Source organism: Ursus maritimus, unplaced genomic scaffold (assembly GCF_017311325.1).
Source record: "Ursus maritimus isolate PB19 unplaced genomic scaffold, ASM1731132v1 scaffold_24, whole genome shotgun sequence".
NCBI lineage: Eukaryota > Metazoa > Chordata > Mammalia > Carnivora > Ursidae > Ursus > Ursus maritimus.
In genome coordinates, this window is record NW_024424897.1 from 4,239,570 (window position 1) to 4,254,391 (window position 14,822).

The window sequence follows — 14,822 nt, forward strand, 5'->3', positions numbered from 1 at the left end:
TTTGACCCTGCCAAAAGGGATGGGGGCTTCACACTTTACTCCAGCTTTCGTGATTCAGTTCAGAATCTCAGAGCCAACGCCTCCTGCCCCCTTAGAGAGGGGGTCAACCTAGGTGCTCGGGGTACGGTTCCGGCCGCCCTCGGGTGGAGCGCAAAGGAAGAGAGGCCCAGATGGAACGCCCAGGTTACCGAAAGACAAGCCCCAGACAAGAGACAGATGAGAGGAAATGATGTGAAGGAACGTCTCCCCGCCCGTGGACATAAATTCAGGCTGAGATCCCATCCTGGTGTTCTGATGACGTGAACCACAAGAACAAAGCTAAGGGAGATTTTTAAATGTCATCACCAGGCTCCTCTGTGGAATTACAGCTTTGTTATTTATTACGTACCGCCAGGAACATGTAATTCCTTCTGTTCGGCGGTGTGGGAGTGCGCGCAGCCCGGCCGTCCCGCAGGGCTCCACGCCTCGACACCGTATCCGTCTGAGTCCCGCCTCGTAGAGGTGCCGGCCGTGCGAGCAGAAATTTTTTTTTTAAATAGATGTCATGTAGGATCCCGCCGTTTCAGGAAGACAGAGGCGGGAAGGCTGAGGTGCGGGGGAGCAGGCGTGGGGCCAGTCCCCGCCAGCCAGGATCAGGATTGGGGGAGCCACGGCCCGCCCACGCGTGGCTCCCCCTGGTAGGGTGGGAATCTGCATGTGTACCTGGGAACTAAAAAAACCCCAAAAACCAAATACCAAAAACCCGCCAAAACAAGAGCCCCAATGGGAGCGGCCAGTTGGTGGAGGCTCCAGGCTCTCGCTGCCTCCCGATGTCGCTGCAAAGCCTGAGCCCAGCGTCCCCCAGCCTCCAGCTGCTCCTCCGGGTCCTTCGGGGAGAGAGCCGAGCTCGGATCTGGCCAGTCTGGGCAGCCGCAACCCGGCTGTATTCCACCTCGACGCCTGCTGAGCTGCCTTCTGCTTTCAGAAAGGGGAAATTCAGACATCAATCTGAGCTTTCCAAGGAGTTTCAGTTCCACGTTTTCAGCCCGAGAGGAGGCACGCTGACAGATTTCGTCCAGATGACGACATTCAGGGGATGGGTGAGGCCGCCAACGCCACCACTTTCTAGAAAGGCTGAGTCCCACCTTTCGGGGCTCAGTTGGGGCTCCTGCTTTTCCCAGATAATCCTTTCTTCTTTCAAATTCAACCTTTCATTTAAAAAATTTTTTTAAAAAATTCAACCTTTTATTTTATTATTATTTTTAAAGATTTAATTTATTCAAGAGCACGTGTGAGAGAGAATCACAAGCAGGGGGAGGGGCAGAGGCAGAGGGAGAAGCAGACTCCCTAGTGAGCAGGGAGCCTGATGTGGGACTCGATCCCAGGACCCTGGGATCAGGGCCTGAGCCAAAGGCAGGCAGGTGCTTAACCGACTCAGCCACCCAGGCGCCCCTAAATTCAACCTTTTTTTTTTTTAAAGATTTTATTTATTATTTATTTGACAGAGAGAGAGACAGCCCGCAAGAGAGGGAACACAGGCAGGGGGAGTGGGAGAGGAAGAAGCAGGCTCCCAGCGGAGGAGCCCGATGTGGGGCTCGATCCCAGGACTCTGGGATCACGCCCTGAGCCGAAGGCAGACGCTTAACGACTGTGCCACCCAGGCGCCCCTAAATTCAACCTTTTAAACAAAGCTTTGACTCTTGGTCATGCGAAGGCAGCCCTTACAGAGAAGTCTCACTGCCCACGTTACATTGCACAGCCAAGACGACAGAGCAGCCATGCAAACTCAATTCTGTAAGAAATATTCTGTTTAATTGATTTTCTAAAAAAATCTATTATGTTTCTGTGGGCCTGTCTATTGATCTGCAGCCCTGCAGAAGTAATGAAGAAGCTTTGTGATCAATAAGGCCAGAGTGTGTCTTACCCCGAATCTGCTCTGCGCCCCCACTGGGGATGCGACCGGCCGGATTCCCCAGACGGCGTGGGGGGTGTGTGTGAGCAGCCTTCCCCGTGACTGCTGAGACTTGTTTCTGCTGGCATCAACATAACAAATGAAACCCTGACGACTTTCCTTGCTCTGAAAGCCAAGAATATATCACAGCAGACGTCGTGAAACACACAAGAACACAATTTGTAAAAAGAAAAAAAGAACAGAAAAACCCGGCCTCTTTAACCGTAGTGCCTTAGCTCCTCCCCCACACTTAATTAGGATAATATTTTATCCTAATATCCTCGACTCTTAAGCTGGTTTTCTGTTGTATTCGCTGCTCCCCCCACCCCTTCGGATCCCCTTATGAGTCTTAGAGGGTTTTTCTATGTCTGCCGTGAATGCCAAGTGCAGGTACGTGCGATTGCGGGCTGATCATTCTGGGTAGAGCCCACATTGCTATCTTACCCTCTAAAAAATAATAATGTTGAGAGAGATAAGGCACCGGCTGTAACACAGGCGGCGGTCGGTCGGAAATACTGCAGACACCATCAGGTCGCATTCTGCTGCAGACAGAAAAGCTTCCTGAACCGGATAAGTCATCTTGGTTGCTGTTAATTTCAGAGCTTATCATTTGCATTTTGCCCTTAAACCAGAGGACACTGCCTGAGGCGGATTCTGATCAGATGCTGGGCAAACTCTTCCTGCGGCTCTGAGTGGCTTTAGTCCCTTCAGGGCTAGCGCTGTGCTTCCTGACCACCGCCCCCTCCGCTGAAGTCAGCAGGTGCGGCTGGACAGGGCGTTATGAGGTGCAAAGGGATGCTATCAAGGTCAGCGGGGACCACATCACCAAGCGCTTTGCCCAAGCGCACTGGGGAGCCATGGAGAGATTTTTGAGGGGAGAGAAGTGACCAGAGGTGTGTAACTGTAGAGCCATTACCCGCTCCAGGGCAGAACGGCCGTTCTCAGCCTCCCTGTGTGCACACACTGAAATGGGCACGGTGATGACAACAGCACTTACAACGGACCACGCTCTGCTCCAAGTTTTCTATGTAGCCACTCACTTCACACAGCAGCCCTCTCCGGGAGATACTGTTACGCGCTCACGCTACGGATGAGGACACTGGCATACGCAGGGGTCCCACATGGCCGGTGAGCATCTCATGCACGCTGCCCTGGTCAGGGGTGGTGCTGTATCCCTCCTCCCTCAGCTCCCCAGGAGTGCGTGCTGGATGGGAAGCACCGGAGGGAGGATGCCTTTCACTGAGGGATAATAACCCTGACTTAGTTCAAATTTGTATTCTAAAAAGCAAATCATTTGGGGGAATGCGATTATTAGTAAATGATTGCACAAGCACATCTTCCAGCAGGTTAAGATGAACCAGCGTGTTCTGGCTTCAGAGCCAGCTTGGAGCATGGCCCAATGGAGGGGGAGGGTGTAGCCGTCACGGGAGGGACAGCACCTGCCTTGACATGGTGAGGGTGATGGAGGAGGCCGTGCCCGGGGTCCAGCCAGAGGGACCTGGGGGTTGGCGGTTCCTCGCAGAGGCAGATGCCTGCCCGTGTGCAGGTACGTGTGCCGTCACCCCACGTGTTCACTGGGTACCCCCTCTGCACAGTACTCCTCCGCGCGAGGCACCGGGACAGTGCAGTGACACGCTGGGGACATGGCTTTCAGAGCCGACGTGCCAGTGGGGAGCACACGTGTCCGCAGCGGGGGGACAGAGGAAGAGGAGCTGAGATGAGCAGAGCAGGACGGATGATGATGAGTTCAAGGAGAAATCCCGCTGCTTCTCGCGGGTGCTCTGCGTGCCCACACATGCCACGCGCGGAAAGGCACGCACGTGAAGGAACAGAAGGCCTTCTGCATCAGACACTGAGTAACCCTTACAGCCAGCACAAGGTGGGGCACCCTGGGAGGCTGGCCAGTCCCCTGCGGCCATCCAGACAGCTCCCAGGTTGGGAGAATCAGCTTTGAACCCCTGAGGGAGGGAAGAGCTTGGAATGGACACGCAGAGCTCCCCTCCCTTGCACACCTGCCTCGGTGCATTGAGGTGACTTCCCAGGCCGAAGCATCACCCGGCTCTGCTCTAAGCTTTGGAAAACCTCGCAGTTCGTTCCTCCTTCTGTCCGGAGGACAAGGCTGGGGAGGTCAGCCGTTAACAGGGTAGCCCTAAGTGGCCTTCGGGGCCAGAGGTTATCAGTGCACGGCCCGGTACAATCCCCCGGGACGCTTTAAAACCACGGAAGGGAAGCTTGGCCATCCCAGACACGCGGGGCCAGGGTCTGTGGGTGAGGCCTGGGTCTCAGCAGATTTGCGAGCCCAGGCAACTCTCACGTGCAGCTGGAGCTGAGGCCTGGGGCTAACCCTTCCCTGTGCCTTGACGCCCTGGTCCTCAGCTTGGTTGGCAGCTCTCTGAGACCCAAAACCGAAGAGGCAGGGGGAGGGTCAGGGAGAGAGAGGCAAGAGGGCCGAGGGGGGTACTCAGGAACAAACAGGCTGGGGACCTTTGGTGGATGGGAACCTTGCGTGTGCTGGGCACGGAGAAGGTGCTCAGGGACTGTGTCCGGTGAAGATGGGGGGGACAGTGACAGGAGGTGGGGGCAGGGAGTGGGGGGGAGTGGGGAGGGACGGGGTGGACAAGGGTGTGGGAAGACAGATGGACAGGGGATGGGAGGTGGGGACTGGAGTGGTGGTGGGGGAGGGGTGGGGGCCTGGCTTCTCAGGCTCCTTCTGGTTGATGCTTTCACACAGTGTGGTTGTGGGGTGGAGGTGGGGCTGAGGAAGTGGGGTCTTCTGTTCTCTTTGGCCCTGGTTTCACAGGAAACGCTCATGAAAAATGAAGACCATGTCGGTTTAAAATTAGAGCTCTGACGGAGAGCCAGCCTTGAACACAATTTGTCTCTGGTTCTTTAACTGAGAAGCTGAAGGAATCTCAGTGTCCAGAGGGAATCTGTAAGATTTCGAGTTTCCCGTTCAGCTTTCCAGGTGAAATCTTAACCAAGCGTGGCCAGCTCCCAGCTCTTGAGTTCAGCTTTCTCCCCTGTGGGCTTCCTGGTCAGGACCCCCCCGCATCTCCTACCCAAGGTCTTGGCCTCTGTGTGGGAACCCGGGGTGTCCTGCTCTGACCGTGAGCCCCTGCTCCCCACTTCCTTCCTCCTTTCCCGGCCGGGCCCCTTCTTCCTGAAAGCCCTCCTAGTCCACTGTCTGATGCTGGTTCTCGAAGGAGGCAAAAGGAGGAGAATACGGACAGAGTTCTGAGTTTTTCAAAATGCTGCAAGCAAACCCTTTAAAGAGCCACCCTCTATCCTGCGATTATAGCCTTCCCGCCTTTTGGGGTTAAGAAGTCCCTTATTTTATAAAATGGCTGCGATGTGGGCTGGCACGTGCTTTAAAGGTCGCGCTCACTCAGAGAGTAAGTTGGCCATCCGTAGCCATCCCCTACGTTCCCGGTCTGAAATTTCGCCACATGGAGCCATGGAGGTGATGCGTCCAGGCGAGGGTGCCGCGGAGCAGGGCTTCTAGCCGAGGGACAGAATTAGTGGGGAGGGCGGGAGAACCCCAGGAACCCTTTCTACTGACCTGGGCGTTGGGAGGGCGTTCATTCGACAAATGTTGCTTGCACACCTGCTTTATAAGAGACAGCGGGTGAGGTCCTGGGGAGACCAAGATAAATGACATGGGCCCTGCTTGCAGGTGTGCATGGGGGGCTGAGACTAAAAGTCACCAAGTGCCATCAGAGGGTGGACGCTGCTTGCATCACGTGTCCCCCCCCCCGCCCCCCTGCCCCAAGCCAAGTCACGATGCTGCTGGGGTAGTAACTGGAGCTCCTTTCTGCTAAACGGGACAACCCTGGCTAATTTCATTGGCCAGGACGGTATATGACCGTGTCCGGGTGTGCGTGTATTTTATAGGTAAACCTGTATCACGAGCATTTCAACTGTTTCGTCTGCGTGTGTTAGTTTTGCGCTGGTGGTGAGGAACAGGCAAGTAAGGCCGCTCAGGTGCGGGGATAGGTGTGTCATTTCACACCTTCAGGACTGGCTGAAGGTTTTTTCCTTCAACCAGGACTTCCTGGTTTTTTCCTACGGCGGGTCCTTGTGTGTGCATTTAAATGTGTGTGGTGGGGAGAACGAGTAGTCTGCCTGGGATGGAAAACACTTCCTAGCTGGGTCATATGACCCGTTCTCTTTTGGCCTGAGTTCCTAGTGAGATCAGCCAAGAGAAAAATCAGAATGAAAAAGGATTTCCTGGTAGAAAAGAAAACCATTTTCGGGACATGTTGTGAAGTTTAAGCGTTGGTGCCCCGGGGCGCCTGGCTGGCTCAGTCAGTTAAGCGTCCAACACTTGCTCTCGGCTCACGTCTTGATCTCAGGGTCGTGGGTTCAAGCCCTGAGTTGGGCTCCACGCTGGGTATGGAGTCTACTTAAAAAAAAAAAGAAAGAAAGATTCGGTGCCCTGGTCCTGAGGCGGGATGGGGTTTGGGGTTTGGGGTTTGGGCACGCACACGTGGCGTTGCCAGGTCACACGCTGGGGTGGGGGACATGGCTCTCCGGGGAGCCCTCTGGGTGGGAGGGGGAGCGGGTATTGCCCGAACTTCTCTGCAGGGGTGCACCGCACGATACTGAGGGAGCCCCACTTCCGCCCACCCCTCCTGTGCCCAGTGGGCTCCTGCTGACCCTTCAGCTCTTGGCCTTCCCTGACCCCCAAACCAGGAAGCCTGTCCTCCTTGCCGTCGCGCACGGCGTCCTCCGCCCCCTTCACGGCGCTTGTCACGACTCGTCTTCCGCACTTGTCTGTTCTCTTGCTCACTGACCTTCTCCCCAGCCGGCCGGTGCGCCCGCAGCCTGGCACGCGGTGGGTGCCCCACAGAGACCTCCCAAGTGATCGGTCTTAGTCCTTTCAGGATCCTAGAAGAGGAGATGATTTTAGCTGCCTCTTGCAGGTGAGGCAACAGACGTCTGGGGGGTGAGTCCCCCACTGCGGCCACCCACGTGGGCCGTGGCGGAGCTGGCGCTTGCGCCCGTGTCTGCCTGTTTCCAGAACCTACGCCGTGCACGCTGTCCCGACCCCACACACACGCCTCTCTCCTTCTCTAAGACCTGGGGACACAGATGGATCGGGCAGGACCACCTGGACAACCTAGTCCCAAATACTGCCGGCCCCACAGAGGAGATGGCCAGGCATTGGCAGAGCACCGAACCCACGGCAGGCAGCACCCCTGCAGCCAGCCCACCCAGCCCGAGGAGGGGCGGCGGCCAGCCTGTCAGGGCACATGACTCTCACTGTCTGTCCTGGCCACCAGCAGGAGGCAACCAGCCGGGCCTTGCCCTGGAGACTCCCCCGGCTGCCTGCTGTCCTTTCCTCCTCCGGCACAGTGGCCTGACCGGGAGTCCTTGCCTTGCAGCCTGGGGTCCACTTGGAGGGTCTCTTTATTTTGTGTGTAACAAGGACTCAGATGGCCCTTCAGCAGCACTGGTCTGGGGGCCTCAACTCCCAGCTGGGAGGGGACCGCTCACCTCCAGAGGTGGTCCTCGTATTAACCCAGATGCTCTATTAGTGGGTGGGGCACAGGCGGGTCAGGGCGATTGAAGCGCTCTCCGGGGGGCTGCCTGGGTGGCACAGTTGGTCGAGCATCCGACTCTTGGTTTCGGCTCAGGTCAAGATGGCAGGGTGGTGAGATCAGGCCCTGCGTCATCGTCCTCGGGCTCTGTGCTCAGCAGGGAGTCTGCTTGAGATGATCTCTCTTCCTCTCCCTCTGCCCCAACCCCCCACTCGTGCCCTCTCTTTCTCAAATCTTTAAAAACCAAAAGCCCTCTCCTGGTTGCTGCCAGTGACCCCAGGTGGCAACTGGGGAACAGGAGCCCCAGCCTCTTGGCGCCCCCAAGCCCAACACCATTATTTCTGTGCCTGTGGGCAGACCCAGGGTTGTGGGGTTAGGACTGGGGGGAGGCGAGGGGCGGGGGGAAGGCATATGAGGGGCTCTGGGTGACTGCTGGGTCCCAGGCACTTTTTTTAAAAAAGAAAAAAAATCTATGGGAAACCAGCGACAGAGCTGAGAGGGGAAAGCCTTTCACTGCCCAGCGGGGAACTGACCCAGGACAACTTGGGGGATGAGGTTCTGGGAAGGAGAAACGAGGGAGGTCTTTTCAAGCCAGCGGCCGGGAGCTGCTCCATCCCAAGTCTCCATCCCAAGTCTCCGAGTGGCGCTGGGGGTGAGACCCAGGTGTACGTGTTGGTTCTGTGGTCCCTGCCTCTGCTCGTGGTGTCCGCGGCCCGTTCAGGCCAGCTGGGGTGAGAGGCCAGCGGCCACGCCAGGGGCTATTGCTCTACGTCCATGATCTCATTTCAGCTTATCTCTGCGCTTCATTTATGCTCGGGGACCAGATGCTCACAGGGGGTGAGACGCTTGCTCAGGGATGCACTGCTGGGGTGCGGACCCGGGTCTGTTCGTCTCCTGGGCTCCTGACTCTGCGCGGGCTATTCCACGGCCGAGCACGTCGGTCTCGGAGTCGGCCGGTCTCGCTGCCCACTTTCGAGATCTGTGACTTAGGGTCTCCCAGAATCCATTTTCTGCTCCAGAAAGCCAGGGAAATACCATCCATTCTTCTTGAGGTTGCAGTGAGGCTCAAACACACATATGTGAACCCACGGTGGAGGGCACGTGTTTACCTGTCCAGCTGCTCAGGGGTGGAAATGAGTTCTCCAGCAAGATTTTCTTCAACTAGAGGGGAAATATCCGGACACATGTGAGCCTCACCGTTCACTGCTCACGCACACACGTTCCCAGCTATTCGCGCACACACATGTATTTATATACACACATATTTATAGCCGTCTACATATGTGTGCATTCACACACACATCTATTCACGTCTATTTCTATACACATCTCTGCATATCCATCTACACGTCCGTAGACATGTATTTACATATGCATATATATTTATCTCTATCTATCCCCACGTATATTCCTATCTATCTATGTATACACACATACACACATTCCTTTTGCTTTGCTTTTCTTGGCTGGAAAGTTGGAGGTTCCTTCCTCCTCCCTAGAAATGACGGCATCATAATGATTCCTGAAAGCTACACTTTCTGCAAAGAGAAAGCAGCCTGGTCCCTGCTGGTGTGAGAGCAGGCCTTTCTCCTCTGTTGGCGCCAGCCAACGGCTGAGAGGAGCCTGGTCAGTCCACGGCCCGGGGCTCAACTTCCCTTCCTCCAGGAAGCAAAACAAATGTCTGATCTCTGAAGCCTCGAACCAGCAAATGGGTGGGGGGAACTGGGAGACCCCCCGAGCCTGACCCTCACCTATAAGGCTTAAAAATATGGTAATGCAATTAGCAGCCCCGGCAGCCTAATGAGGCGTCTCTAAAATGCTGATAAAATACTACTCAAGGAAAATGCTTAAGAGCCTCTTCAAACTTTCCAAAATGTGAAGTGCGTCCTTACGGAGAAAACGCCAATCTAGTCTCCTTTCTTCAAGGTTCAAGATTAATTAGGGGCTTATTTAGTGCATGAATGACGAAACAAATGAACTCTTGGATCACAAAGCATTGAAACCAATTTTTTAATCATTTTTTTTTAACAATTATGTTCCTATCATAAAAGTCTTCATTAGACGTTGTCACTGGCGTGTATTGTGTTAGGGAAGTGTTACCACCCTGGGCTTTTGACAAGACTGCATTTCCTTCCCATTAAAGAGGGCTCTCTTAACAAAAGCCTTTTCTTTCTTCCTAACAGCTAAGGGCTGTGGCTTGAAGGCCAGTCTAAGCTTCAGAGGAAGTTCAACTCCCTGCGTGTTCCTGCTTTTTCTGTAGACACGGCCTCTTCCCAAGTAGGACGGCCCAACGAGGTGCCGCATACACGCACCCGGCTCCTTGGACCGTGTGCTCATTTACACAGCCCTTTGCGATGACAAGACAGGCATGGAGAGGAAAGTGAATCCTGCATCCCTCTTTCTCCTCCTCCCTACAAACCAGTGAGTGGAAGCCAATCTGGACAGCCTCCTGCTACCCCCACCCCATCCGTTCCCTTCATTTGCTAAATGGTTATGGTGCCCCTACTAGTGCTGTGCCCTGTTAGGGGCCGGGGATACAGCTGTGAGCCCTGGACGCCGCTGTGCCTGCCTCCTTCCTCTGGGGGCCCCAGCTCGATCCACGGGGGCCAGCTGGCCCGCTGGGTGCATAGCCCCGCATGTGTGTCCTTGGTCTGCTTTCCAGCCCTGGCCAGCTCTGAGTTGTATGAGGCACACACACACACAAACCAACAAAAGGAGTCTGAACCACACTCCCCATTGCCCTGAGAGCATGCCCCACCTAGGGAAGCTGCTGAAATCCGGCCAACTCGACGTGTTGGCTCAGAGAAGGCCACGATTGCCACTGTTATAAACAGGTGGGGTGAGGGAGCCTGCTCAGGGGAGCACAGACCTGTCAACGGTTGGGACATGGTCCTTTGCCTGGCTGTGCGACCTTGAACTTGTTTCTTAACCTCTTTGGACTTCTGTATCCTCATTGGTAAGATAGGAAAACAATCATACTTGCAGCTTTGTTACATAGATTACATTTTATTTCTGTAGCTGAAGCCCTCTCTGTGGACAAAGCATTCGGTCAGGTGCTCTCACACACAGGACCTCATTTATTCGTCCCAGGAGGAAAGGTGAGGGGGACTGTCTGTACCTCTCTGTTTTACGTACGAGGAAGCTTTTGTTGAAGTTGCAGCATTTGTCGAGTATCACACAGTAAGACGTGGTCCAGCTGGCTTCAGACCCAGACGTTTGGACTCCCGACCCTGTATTCCTAATCACTGCCGTCTCTGCCGTTCAACACCTGGAACAGCATCGGGTGCATAGAACGTTTTCAACACGGGGTGGCCACTGTCGATCCCAAGTGCTGATGCGGTAGCTAACGGTGACGTCTGCCGTGGAGCCTGCCACAGGCCGACCACGACCGATCCAGGTGGCTTGCAGACATCACGGCCATCAGCCTTGGTCCACAGCTCCGTGAGCGGGACAACGTGAGAGCTTCCTCGGCCAGTCCCAGGTGCCCTGGGCCTGGGAACAAGGACAGATGGGGGCTGAGTGCGCGGCCTGCGCTGGACTGAAGTGTGGTTTTGAGGCGCATTCCCGGAGGAGCAGAAGTGCTCCCCCATTCCATTCTCTTCCCTGGGGCAGGGAGCAGACCTGAGGCTGCTCCAGGCTCGGGGAATTCACCGTCTGTACTGTCCCCGCCCCCAACCACCACCCTTGCGGCTAAAGGTGGGGGGCATTTGCATTCTGGGCTCACTGCACATGCAGGATGGGGCACTCCCTGGGGCTTTGGGGGGGCACATCTTCGGGCACCACCCTGGAACTGGAAGGGCTGGCTATGGAGAAGGAAGGAGCTGTGACCTGAACCCCAGGAAACGTGGCATCCCGAGGGTCGGTCGGGCCTGGGGTGGGTGGGCCGCCCCCAGCCTCCTACAAAGCCCTACTCGCTGCCCCATCGCCAGAGCACCCTATCCTTGATGGACACGAAGGAGACCAAGGAGCCGGCGGCCTTCAGAGCGCCTGGGGGCTGCAGTGGTTCAGCTACCCGATGACGACAGGAGATTCAGAGAAAGCTCGGATTTGCATCCACTTTGCATCTCATTTGCATGGACCCTGCAGCCTGCCAAGCCCATACCTCTCGCTCATCCTCTTGTGGGGGTGACGGTGGTTGGGGGGGGTGGGGAGGAGGAGGAGGAGGGCCAGCAGGAGGAGGCCAGGGCCCCTGCCCAGGGCTGCAGTGGCAGGATCGGTCTCCTGAGGCCCAGCGTTCCCTGGAACACCTGCCAGTGGGCAGGAAGCTCTTCCTTTTCTTGTGTGTGGGGGTGTCATTTTCTCTCTTAAGCCAAGAGCTCACTGTGCTAAGTAAGTGACCCTTGTGGCTTAATGTCCATTTGGGTCACTCGGTTCCTGCTGCCGCCCATAGCACAGCGGTCCTGAGTGCTCCTGAACAGGGGGAAATGCATTGTACTCGGTTTGAATGCAATTCTTTCTACAGAAAATTCTTTCATTACCACCACTTCAGGTGACCGAAGGCTCCGCCGGCCCCTTCCTGGGCCAGGCTGGCGGGCCCGCCCACCTCTCACCATGGCATGCCAGGCCAAACTCAGGGTCTGGGGGCTTCGGGGAGCCCCCCGGGACCTACCCCAGAGGGTCTGACGCCTTTACCCTTTTCAGACTTGGAAGGTGGAGGGACTGGGACAGAATCACAGGTCTGGTTTGACTGTGCCCACCCTGGGCCCCCTACCCCGACACCGAATTCCAGGAGGTGGGAAACAGCCGTGGGAGCAGTTTGCGTTCACGCCACCTCTCTTGCCTCCTTTGGAAACACACAGTAACTGACTGGGATGAGGACATGGAGCTTTTCTACCCAGCGGACTCTGCAATTTCTGCTGGGAGCTCCGTGTCCTGGGTCCCGAGCTGGACAAGATCAAATCCCAACTCTACCACTTGTCCCTGTGTGACTCTGGGTGAGTACTGAACCCCTCTGAGCCTTAGCTTCCTGCTGCCTCATAACCACGCCACCATCCTATTAGCAAATCTGAAGCCCAGGGGTCAGTGGCATCTGCCCTCCATGACATCCATGACAGGGATTCTCAGGGCATACACCTCCCCGTCCCGTTCCCTCCCCCTCCTTCGTTTCACAGGTCCAGCATTCAGGGGGAAGATCAGCCCTTACCCAGAGGCTCCAGCAGAGGTGGGTCCTGGGATCTGACCTCAGCCAGTCCCCGTCTCTCATTGGCCCCCTGCTCTGCCCAAGGGCAGGCCAGCTGGGGGCCTCAGCCACGCCTGGCTCTCCACTACCAGGTACTGATGGCTCCAAAAGAGCTCACCGAGCCCGTCTCTCTCCCCACACCCGAGGAGGGAAGGGGGGCTTGGGTGGGTGGGGACCGGGACCTGGGAAACACCAAGCAATAAAGGACTTTAAAATAGATTTACTTTAATTATATACTTCGGTAATTTGCTGCAGCTTCCCGTCCCTATTATTAAATTACACCAGTAACTCATCTAATGGATTTTCACTGAGAAAACATTCATTTTATTTTATTATGTTTTTGTGCTATGGTCTGTAACGAAGGCAACAGGGTCTGGCCTTGTACTCCGCATGGGCTGGCTGGGGGTGCCAGGTGGGGAGGGGGCTCCGAGGGACAGGTGGGGAGTCAGGATGCTGCCTGCTGGCTGGGGGCAGGGTAGCCGGGGTGCTGTCAGCCCAGAGAACCTGAAGGTAGAGGGCTGGGGGGGCGGGGTCTCTGTGGGAGGAGGCCTGGGGTCGGGGTGTCGGGGTATCAGGGAAGTCAGGGGGCTGCTGGAGATGGGTGAGGATGGGTGAGTGGACAAAGTGGACAGAACGGAGTCCCAGCTTCCCTCTGGGTCTGAGCAGGTGCGGGCAGCTGGGGGGACTGGACCGACCCTCTCCCCGCTCTGCTTGCTGCTCCTGGGGTGGGACAGGAGGAGAGAGGTTGGGAAGGAGCCCAGGAGCAGCCACGGGGGGCCCGAGTGCCTGGTTTTCTTTGGCACAGGGGAGTCTCTGAAGAAATTCAGGGCCACCTGCTCCGGCTCCGTTACCCTCCTGTCCAGTCCCGCGCTTGGGGGTGGCTGCAGGGGCCAAAGCTGGCATGAAGGCCTCTCCCACGGGCGTGCTGAGAGTCTGGAACATTCCGAGCTCAGTGGGGCCATCCTTGCTTCTTTGCCTCTCCCCTCCCCAACCCCTCTGAGCTGGAGCCTCAGCTGCGGCTCTGTCCGAATATCAGACAAAGACATTGTCCTCCCGCTCCTGGGACGCGGGGCCGGAGGTCAGCCGCTGGCAATCACCACCATCGCCAGCATCCTCCTCAAAACAGGCCTGTCGCATTTGCCGTTTGCTCACCTGTGTTCAGCACTTGCTCAGCACATTGTTCAAGTTACGACGGCACTCCTGTGAGGCACCTACCGATCGTTATCATTTCTCATTGACGTACAAGGAAACTGAGGTGGAGGTCAGCTTGTTAGACGTATTAGTGCTGAGTGCCTGGCGGAGAACGTGACCTAGACGTGACCCCGAAGCTCAGGCTGGTCACAGCTGCTCTCAGAGCTTAGAGCACCAGGGCCACCTGCACAGGCCCCGCGCCTGGATGTTGGGAGGGCTGGGCTGGCGGCGGTGGGGACGGACTTTTACCAAGAGTATCTCCGGCGGCCCCGTGACGTCACAGGAGCTGCCGGGCTGCCTCCCTGGAAACCCGTTTTGCCGTCGCGGTGGCAGGCAGCTCCCCGGTCACTCCTCGAGGCCTCTCGCTGTCCCACCCTGCTCTTGCTGCTTCCTCTCCTGGACGGCCTCCTCTCTCCAGGCCTGGCCTTCCGGTGACCCTGTCAGGCCCCGCCCGCTCTGGGAGGGGGACCCGGCCCAGACTCAGGTCTGAGGGGTGGGCCCAGATGCCCAGCGCCCAGGGAGGGCCCGGCCGGCCAGGCCCCGCCCTCACTCTATCCCACCTGCCAGTCCCACCTGTGTCCTCCCTCCAGCGGCCCCCTGGGGTGCCACAGCTGCACCCGCGGCGCACTCCACTTGTCACACGAAGGGCCTTGTCCTATCCCACTCTGGGCTCCCTGGCCCTCGTGTCCCCCCAAGGCCCCCCGAGGCCCCTCTGTGTTGTGCCCAGTTATTCTCTAGGCTTACACCTTGGAGCCTTCCAAGCTGCCCAGGTGCTACTCAGCTCGTAAGAACCCTCTGACTCGGGGCTGTCCCCAGAGGGGCGCGCACCTGCCTCACCCCAGGTCGCTGCCCCCACCCTCATGCCTTAGGGGGTGGGTCTTCAACCTGGTGTCCCCCGGGGCCTCCTCCCCTCCCCCCACCCTGGGCCGCCTCAAGCCCGTAGCCTGCAGGTCCCCGGAGATCGGCCAGGGAGGAGGTGAGA